Genomic DNA, 11,057 nt, shown 5'->3' on the forward strand with positions numbered 1-11,057 from the left:
ATGTCACATTAAAAAAAAAAAGTTTTAATTTATTTTGAAGTATTTCAGATATTCAAGAAGCTATGAAAATTATTATAATGAGCATCTATGTACCTATTAGGCAGTTTGAGAAATAAAAGATGACCAATGAAATTAAACTCATGGACTCTTCAGTTGTATAGGTCAATAAATCTATTTTGTGTAAGGCAGTTTGAGTTGTGGCTGTGTTCCTTATAACAGAAGAGTTCCAATACATATCCAATAAAGCCTGTCCTAAGACAGTCTAAAAATATGTATATATACCGGGGGTGCCAAAAAGTGTATACACATGACTTGTATTCATCTTTTGTTATGGATATATATTGAATATTGCAATTTTAATACAGTTTTTTCCTTTCTTAAAATGTATACACATTTTTTGTCCCCCTTTCTTCACACACACACACACACACACACACACACACACACACACACGAGCGTATATATAGGTATATATTGGGTCATTGGGAAAATCATGACCTATTTTTCTATATTTTTCGATGCAAAAATGCACCATGACTTTCCCAACAACCTAACATAAAACCATAGTGTATCAGTTTTGGTTGCAAATAATAGAGTCTATTGAAGCTGATTTTGGACCTTTTTTTTAAGGCTTTTAAGATTTTTTTAAGACTTTATTTTTTTTTAGAGCAGTTTTAGATTCACAGCAAAATTGAGGAGAAAGCATAGAGATTTCCTATATACCCCCTACACCCACACTTGCAGGGCCTCCCCCATTATCAACATCCCCAACAAAGTGGTACATTTGTTACAGTTGATAAATCTAGATTGACATATAATCACTCAAAGTCTGTAGGTTATTATCACAGTTCACTCTTGGTTTCGTACATTCCATGAGTTTGGACAAATGTATAATGTCATTTATCCACCATCAGGGAATCATACAGAGTTTTTCACTGATTTAAAACTCTTCTGTGAGGACTTCTGGTAAGATGGAAGAATAGACAGACGCTGTACCAAATGCCTCCCAGGATCACACCAAAATTACAAATAATTTATACAACATTCAATCCTGGAAATCCCCTGAACACTTGATGAACAGAACCTCTAAATGAAGGACTTAAGGAGGAGGCCACATTGAGTCTGGTAGGAGGGTGGAGGCGAGAGAGGGTGAACCTCGTGAGGGACACCTCAGCGGTGGGGAGGCTTCTCTGGTTGGGGGAGAGACCTTCCAGCCCCACACTGAGCTCACCAGCCGAGAGTTACTTTGCCAGAAAGAGGAGTTCCATGATAGCTGGCAGTAGAAATTAGTGAGGACTCTCTTTGCTCAACTCGGTGAGGCTGAGGGCAGCTGGAGAGCCAGTGGAGCCGGCACACGGACTCACTCACTGGTGAGCACTCACCCAGTCCCTGGTGGAGGGAGTAGCTGTGTGAGCGGGGCCCAGGAGCCTGCAGGGAAGGCCTGAATGGAGTGCCTTTGGCATGGGAGCTGGAGGTTTTGGGGCCATTGTTCCCCTGGCGTGGAGCTCACACACGAGTAGTGCACAGGAGGGCGCCATTTTTTCAGGGCTGGGCCCACCTACAGAGGGTCAGGTCTGGGACCTCATTGGTTTTGTGGGATTGGCGCAGGAGTGCATGTGTGCATGGGTGCTCATGAGGTCTTAGATCCCTGCCCTCCACACTGCTTGTGCTGTGTAGCCAGGGAAATACCTGGCAGGCATGCTCTGGCTCCAACAGCTGCTTATTGAGACACGGGAGTGCGTGACTCGCCTTGGGTCCCCGCTCTACGCACTGCGCGTGCAGAGCTGCCAGGCTGGCGATTGGCTGTCAGGCTGCTCAGCCTGATCTGCGAGTGGCTGATTGGGGCAGGCTGAGATTGCGAGTTTTCCTGGGAGTGTTGGGCCATGAGCTGTGCGCCTGTGTGATTCGGCCAGGGCTTTCCTGGAGAGTTTGTGCAGGCTGGTTGCCGGTGCAGGAGTGCATGCTGCTCTGACTTGGTGGGGCCCACTGACCACATCCTGTGGTACCTTGGGGGCCTGCCCCACCCACTTAGAGCTGTGTTGCCAGGGTCACTCTGAGCCCCTGGTGCCTGGCCCTCACCTTCTCAGGGCACAGAGGGTTTTTTGCAGCAGCAGACAGCCTGCAAAAACCTGTGAGGATTTTTGATGGTGAGCACAGTTCCAGAGCACACAGCAGCTAATTGTGGGAAGCTCACTGCAAGCCTGAAAGGGAAGCTGGCACATGACTCACTGAGCCCTTCCCCTCAACAGCTGGTGCTGAGTCACTCAGAGTCTCTTTATTGCTGAGCAAGAGGTCTGCAGATTAAAGTGGGTGGAGAGCCCCCCGTTTTGTTTTCTTTTTTTTTTCTTTTCTAGGTGATCTATCTAATACATCGAAGCAATCACAGAGCGACAGCCAGAATGAAGAAACAAAGAAACATGTCCCGAGTAAAAGATCAGAGGAAACCTCTAAAAATGGAACTAAATAAAACAGAGGTATCCAACCTTTCAGAGACAGAGTTCAGAACACTGATGATAAGAATATTTAAGGAACTTAGTAAGGACATAAAGAAGGATAGAGAAATCATAATAAAACAACCAGTTAGAACTAAAGAATACAATAACTGAAATGAAGAACACACTCAAAGGAATCACCAGTAGATTAGATGAAGCAGAGGATTGGATCAGCGATTTAGAAGACAAAATAGCAAAAATCACCCAGTTGGAACAATACAAAGAAAAAATAATAAAAAAAACAATGAAAATAGTTTAAGAGACCTGTGGGACAACATCAAGCGCAACTACATTTGCATCATAGGAATACCAGAAGGAGAAGAGAAGAAGCAAGGGATCAAGAATGTGTTTGAAGAAATAATGACTGGAAACTTCCCTACCCTGGTGAAAGAAATCGACACACAAGACCAGGAAGTACAGAAAGTTCTACACAAGCTGAACTCAAACAGGTCCACACCAACACGCATCATAGTTAAAATGGCAAAGGTTAAAGACAAAGAATCCTAAAAGCAGCAAAAGAAAGACATCAGGTTACATACAAAGGAACTCCCATAAGACTAACAGCTGACTTTTCTACAGAAACTTTTCAGGCCAGAAGGGAGTGGCAGGAAATATTCAAAGTGACACAAAATAAAGGCCTACAACCAAGATTGCTCTACCCAGCATGGCTATCACTTAAAATTGAAAGAGAGATAAAGATCTTCTCAGAAAAGAATAAGCTTAAGGAATTCATTACCACCAAGCCAGCATTGCAAGAAATGTTAAAAGGACTTTTTTAAACAAAAGAAAGGGGAAAACAAGCTAACCCAGGAAAACCAGAAATATAAATAACAAAATGGCAATAAATATGTACCTATCAATAATCACTTTAAATGTGAATGGGATAAATGCTCCAATCAAAGGGCATAGAGTGGCTAAATGGATAAGAAAACAGGACCCATGCATATGCTGTTTACAAGAGACTCATCTCAGATCAAAAGACACACACAAACTGAAAAGTAAAGAAATGGAATAAGATATTTCATGCAAATGGAAATGAGAAAAAAGCTGGAGTAGCAATACTTATTTCAGACAAAATAGACTTTAAAATGAAGACTACAATAAAAGAAAAAGAAGGGACTACATAATAATAAAGGGATCAATTCAGTAAGAGGACATAACCCTAATAAACATCTATGCACCCAACATAGGAGCTCTTAAATATATAAAACAGATTTTGACAGACATAAAGATAGAGATCAACAGTAACACTATCGTAGAAGGGGACTTCAACACCCCGTTGTCACCAGTGGACAGATCCTCCAGAAAGAAAATCAACACAGAAACAGTGGCCTTAAATGACACTTTAGAACAGCTGGATTTAATTGATATTTTTAGAGCATTTCTCCCCAAAGCAACAGAATATACATTCTTCTCAAGTGCACATGGAACATTTTCCAAGATAGACCACGTTAGGCCACAAAATAAGTCTTAATAAATTTAAGAAGATTGAAATCATATTAAGCATCTTCTCTGACCACAATGCTGTGAAACTAGAAATCAGTTATTAGAAGAAACCTGGACAGCACACATATACATGGAGGCTGAATAACATGCTACTAAATAGCGAGTGGGTCAAAAATGAGATCAAGGAGGAAATCAAAAGATACCTTGAGACAAATGAAAATGAAAACACCATGACCCAAAATCTGTGGGATGCAGTGAAAGCAGTCCTAAGAGGGAAATTCATAGCAATGCAGGCCTATCTAAAGAAACAAGAACAATCTGAAATCAACAGACTGTCTTTACACCTAAGGGAACTGGAAAAAGAACAGCAAAACAAGCCCAAAAGGAGTACAAGGAAGGAAATAATAAAGACCAGAGTAGAAATAAATGAAACAGAGACCAAAAAAACAATACAAAAGATCAATGAAACCAAGAGCTGGTTTTTTTGAAAAGAAAAACAAAACTGACAAACCCATAGTCAGACTCACCAAGAAAAAGAGAGAGAGGACCCAAATTAATAAAATCAGAAATGAAAGAGAAGTGACAACAGATACCACAGAAATACAGAAAATTGTAACAAAATACTACAAGCAACTATATGCCAACAAATTTGACAATCTGGAAGAAATGGACAAATTTCTAGAAGCATACAATCTACCAAGTCTGAACCAAGAAGAAACAGAAACTCTGAACAGACTGATTACTAGCAAAGAAATTGAATCAGTAATCAATAAGCTTCCAACAAACTAAAGTCCTGGACCAGATGGCTTAACAGGTTAATTTTACAAAACATTCAAAAAAGAATTAGCACCTATTCTCTTCAAACTATTTAAAAAAATACAGAAGGAGGGAAGGCTCCCGAGCACATTTTATGAGGCCATTATTACTCTGATCCCAAAATCAGACAAAGATATTACAAAAAAAGAAAACTACAGGCTGATATCCCTAATGAACATAGATGCAAATATCAACAAAATGCTAGCAAACTGAATTCAGCATCACATTAAAAATATCATGCAACACAATCGGTGGGATTCATTCCTGGTATGCAAGTTTAGTTCAATATCTGCAAATCAACGTTATACATCACATTAAAAAAATGAAAAATAAAAATCATATGATCGTATTAATAGATGCAGAAAAAGCATTTGACAAAATCCAGCACCCATTTATGATAAAAACTCTTAGCAAAATGGGAATAGTGGGATCATATCTCAACATAATAAAGGCCATATATGATAAGCCCACAGTGAACATCGTACTCAATGGGGAAAGTCTAAAAGCTTTTCCCTTAAGATCAGGAACAAGACAATGCTGCCCCACTTTCACCACTTCTATTCAACATAATTCTGGAAATTCTAGCCACAGCAATCAAACAAGAAAATGAAATAAAAGGCATCCGAATTGGAAAGGAGGAAGTAAGATTGTCATTATATGCAGATGACATGATATATATAGGAATCCCAAAGACTCCACCAAAATACTGTTACAACTGATAAATGAATTTAGTAAGGTAGCACGATACAAAATTAATATTCAGAAATCAGTTGCATTTGTATACCAATAATAAATTATCAGAAGAAGAAATCAGGAAATCAATCCCTTTTACAGTTGCTTCAAAAACAGGAAAATATCTAGGAATAAATTTAACTGAAGAAGTAAAAGACCTGTACTCATAAAATTATAAGACACTGAAGAGAGAAATCAAAGAAAATACAAATAAATGGAAATACATACCATGTTCATGGATAGGAAGAATTAATATAGTTAAAATGTCAATACTACCTAAGGTAATATATAGATTCAATGCAATTCCTATCAAATTACCAAAGACATTTTTCTCAGAAATAGAACATATAATCATAAAATTTACATGGAACCATTAAAGACCCTGAATAGCCATGGCAATCTTGAGATACAAGAACAAAGTGGGAGATACCACACTACCCGACATCAAATCATACTACAAGGCTACAGTAATCAAAACAGTATGGTACTGACATAAAAACAGACACATAGACCAATGGAACGGAATAGAGAGCCCAGAAATAAACCCATCCATATACGGTCATTTAATCTATGACGATGGAAGCAAGAATTTACATTGGAGTAAAGATAGTCTGTTTCATAAATGGTGCTAGGAAAATTGGACTGACACATGCAAAAAAAGTAAAACTGAACCACCCTCTTATGCCATATATGAGAACAAATTCAAAATGGATTAAAGACTTAAATGTAAGACCTAAAACCATAAAACTCCTAGAAGAAAACATAGGGAGTAAAATTGCAGACACTACCCTCAGTAATATTTTTACTGATATATCCCCTCGGGCAAGGGAAATAAAAGAAAAAATAAACATATGGGATTACATCAAACTTAAAATTTTTCACAGCAAAGAAAATCATCAATAAAACAAAATGGCAGCCTACTGAATGGGAGAAGATATTTGCCAACAATATATCTGATAAGGGGTTAATACCCAAAATTTATAAAACACTCATTCAACTCAACACCAAAAAACCAAACAACCCAATTAAAAAATGGGCAGAGGATATGAAGAGACATTTCTCTAAAAAGGACATACAGATGGCCAACAGGCATATGAAAAAATGCTCAACCTCACTAATCATTAGAGAGATGCAAATAAAAACCACAATGAGATACCACCTCACTTCGATCAGAATGGCTATCATTAATAAATCAACAAACAAGTGCCTGCGAGGTTGTGTAGAAAAGGGAACCCTGGTGCACTGTTGGTGGGACTGCAGATTGGTGAAGCCATTGTGGAAATCAGTATGGAGGTATCTCAAAAAACTGGAAATGGAACTACCATATGACCCAGCAATTCCACTCTTGGGTTTCTATCCAGAGAAACCCAAGACGCTAATTCGAAAAAATATATGCATCCCTATGTTTATTGCAGCACTATTTACAATAGCCAAGACTTGGAAACAACCGAAATGCCCTTTGGTAGATGAGTGGATTAAGAAACTGTGGTGCATTTATACAATGGAGTATTACTCTGCTATAAAAAGAATGAAATTGTACCATTTACAACAATATGGGTGGACCTAGAGAGTATTATGTTAAGTGAAATAAGTCAGTAGGAGAAAGAAAAATACCATATGATCTCACTTATATGTGGAATTTATAAAACTGAATGAAGGAGCAAAGTAAACAGAAATAGTCTCAGAGATATAGAGGAAAAACTGATGGCTGATAGTTGGGAATGGGAGTGGGGATGAGGGAGAAGAGGAAGGGATTAGACAGCATAAATAGGTAACTACAGTATTGCCACAGGGATATGAAAGACAGTTTGAGGAATATAATTAATAATGTAAATATTTTGTAGGGTGTCAGATGGTCGCATGTCTTGTTAGGGAGACCACTTAATGGATGGGGTAGAGGCTTGATCACTGCACTATCTATACACCTGAAGCTGATGTTGTATAATATTGTATGTCAACTATAGTTGAATATAATATATATATATATATATATATATATATATATATATATGGTCATGGGATGTGGAGTATAGTGTGGGACTGGAGTCAAAGGAATTGTAATAGATATGTATGATATGGGATGGGGAGTGGGGCGGCAGATTGGGGGAGGGAGGTTGTCACTTTGCAAGGTAAAAAGTATAACTATTGCATGTATTATACAGTTGAAACTAACTTAAATAAAATGTTAATTTCACAATAAAAAAAATCCTCTGTGCTCTGCCTCATCATATTTCCCCCCCTCCCAATCCCTGGCAACCATTCATCTTTTTGCTGCCTCCATAGTTTTGCCTTTTCCAGAATGTCATGTAGTTGGAATCATACAATATGTAACATTTCCAGGTTGGCTTCTTTCACTAAGTAATATGTATTTAAGATTCCTCCATGCCTTTTCATGTCTTGATAGCTCATTTCTTTTTATCACTGGCTAATATTCCATTGCCTGGATTTATCAGTTTATATATCCATTCATCTACTGAAGGTCATCTTGGTTGGTTCTAAGTTTTGGTAATTATGAATAAAGCTGCTGTAAACATTCTTGTGTAGGTTTTTGTGTAGACATATGTTTTTAACTTCTTTGGGTAAATACCAAAGAGTGTGATTACTGAGTCACATGATAAAGGTATATTTAGTTTTGTAAGACACCGCCAAGATTTTGCACCGTTTTTAAGCCTAAGGATAGAAAGTCCCAGTGAGCATGGTCTTGATACTTTCCCGCACTTGGCTTATCTTGACAGTATGCTGCCAGGATATATTAAGGCCCCTTTTACCCCACAGAAATGCTCTTCTTTGACCTACTTCTAAAGGTGATACTTAGAAACAAAAAATGTAAAGGAGCCCTAGCTCTGACTTTGTCCCCACTGTACATCCATGTCTCGTCCACAGTAGAACCCTACCAGCTGCCTGATGATGAGCTGTATGTTCTCATGGCACTTTCTAGACCTGTCCCACTGACACCCCAGCCCACCAGAAGGGATTTCGTGTGCTTTCAGGGAAGCTGGGACATCCCATGGTCCCATAGCTCAATGTAGCTTCTATTCTTCCAAGAGCCTCATCTAATAGTGGGGATCTTGCCATGTCTACAGCAGCTGAGTCTACTTGCTCTCCAGTTTTGCAAAACTATTGGATTGTCAGAAAAGTCATGACACATTTTTTCAATGAAAAACAGAAAAAATACATCATGACTTTTCCGACAACCCAATATTTCAGGATACATACATAGGTGGTAAAAGTATAAATAAAAGCAAGAAATGATGAATAGAAAGAACTGGATTGCTGTTACTCTGAAGATGAGGAAGGATAATGTCATGAAGTGGGGCAAACTGGGGCTTCCGAAGTAGTGATACATTGGTGCTTATTTTATCTCTATATTATTTATTCTCTAAATTAATAAACCATTTTTTGATGGTGCCAAAAAGAGTATACACATTTTAAGACAGGAAAAAAGCTGTATTAAAATTGTAATACTCAATATATACCGATAACAAAAGATGAATGCAAGTCATGTGTATACATTTTTTCTAGCACCCTCGGTATATATGTGTATATATACAGATGTATATATGTACAGATATGTGTGTATAAATGCTTTATATATGCTTTCATATGTATTTATGTTTAACATCAAACAAATCTGTTGTTACAGCCCAGAATAACCCCTATTTTTTCATTTCTTCACTCAACAACTATTTATTGTACATCTTCTACATGCTGTGACAGACACTGCTAGACATAGGCAATGGATAAGATATGGTCCCTGTTCTTATGAAATTAACACTATGGGGTGAGGGGATAAAAAAATAAATGTATATGAAAGTATTAGATGGTACTACATGCTATAATGAAAATAAAACAATGGTGTAAGAGTGAATGAGAACATGTGTCGGGGTGAGATTGAGTGAGAGTATGTGTAGGGGTGTCCTTCAGGCCGGGATGGTCAAAGAAAGCCCCCTGAGGAAGGGACATTTAAGAGGAAGGATGAATGACAGAATGATGGATGCATGGGAAGAGCTGGAAGAAAAACATTGTATTAAAGGGAGCAGCTAATGCTCCCTGCCTCGAGACAGGAACAAACTGGGTGCACTGGAGAATTGGAGAGAAAGCAAATGTGTCTGGGGTCTGGTGATTACGGGGAGGAGGCTGGAGGAGATAATAGCAAAGGACAGGGACCAGATCATGAAAAGCTGATCACCGGTAGTAGGGACTGGAGTTTAATTCTAACACTATAGGAAGTGACTCAAGGATCTTAAGCAGGAGGCTGTTGTGGTCTGATTTGTATTTGAGAACTATCACTCTGTCAGCTTTAAGGATACAGTGTTGTAGGATGACCAGGGTAGGGTGAAGTTCAGTACGTTGTTCAGACAAGAGGTGATGTGGTCTGGAATAAAGACATGTCCTTGTATCTACAGAGAAGTGGGAAGACTACATTGAGAACAGAACTAAGCCCAGTCAGAAGTAAACATGAGATCGTTTTCATTATTCTCCATAATAGTAACAAGGGCCATCGTACTCAGGGCCCATTTTGAGCATGTCACTTTCCTCCTGTAAATTGCACAGAAGAAAGATTCTTAATCATGGGCTTCATGATCTTACACCCCAGTCTCTCATTTTTATACCCCCTCCATTACTTACTGAAAACCTTCATTTTTATTAAAACCCAAGCAGGAGCCCTGCTCCAGCCAGTTAGACCTGCCAACCCCCCACAGTCAGCACCAACACCTTTGCTCAGGTAAAATATTCTGAAACAGATAGGGATTTGACTGTATAACATTTGGAATAAGGCAGATTTTAACTTGGGACTTCACAGGAATTTGGTTACACAATTCAAGAGTGAGACGGGGAGTTTATAGTAGTGTAGAGGTTAAAAACACCAGCTCTAAGTTCAAGTTATGTTGTCTGAGTTTGAACTCAAGCTCTGGTACAAGCTGTATGACATTGGGTAGGTAATTCAATCTCTCTATGCCTCAATTTCCTCATCTCTAAACATACCCATTCCTATGCTTATGGGAATTAAAAAGAAAATCCATTTAAAGGGGTTAGGGAAAGGTCTGACAACCTGCACAACTGTGCAATCAATGTGAACTATTAATGTCTTTTTAGTGAGAATACAAATTCATGGAGTTTTTGATAATATGCTTTATAATTAATTATATAAATAATAATATGATGAATTTTGAGGACTTTGCAAATTTGCTTTTCTTGCAACACTGTCAAGTTCCTGTTTTATAGTGAAGAAAATTTAAGTAATGAATTAAATGGTTTACTCAAGATCATACAGCACAGAGTCACAGGATATTAATTCAAAAAAGGCCTAAGTACTCATTACTAGCTTGCTGGGGACTTTAAAAAACAACTACAAATGTTCAAGTTATACCCTCAAAGATTAAAAAAAAAATGTGACCTGGAACCCAAGCATCAATATTTTTAAAAGCTCCTCAGGAGGTTCTAGTGAACAACTAGATTTAAGAAGCATCGATCCATTAAAATCCATTCTACAAATGGGACATTGAGGCTCTCTGTGATTGAATGACAGGCCCAAGCTAGCTAATGTCAGAGATAGCAATAGACTGAAGA

This window comes from Hipposideros armiger, unplaced genomic scaffold (genome assembly GCF_001890085.2).
Source record: "Hipposideros armiger isolate ML-2016 unplaced genomic scaffold, ASM189008v1 scaffold_122, whole genome shotgun sequence".
NCBI classification, from domain to species: domain Eukaryota; kingdom Metazoa; phylum Chordata; class Mammalia; order Chiroptera; family Hipposideridae; genus Hipposideros; species Hipposideros armiger.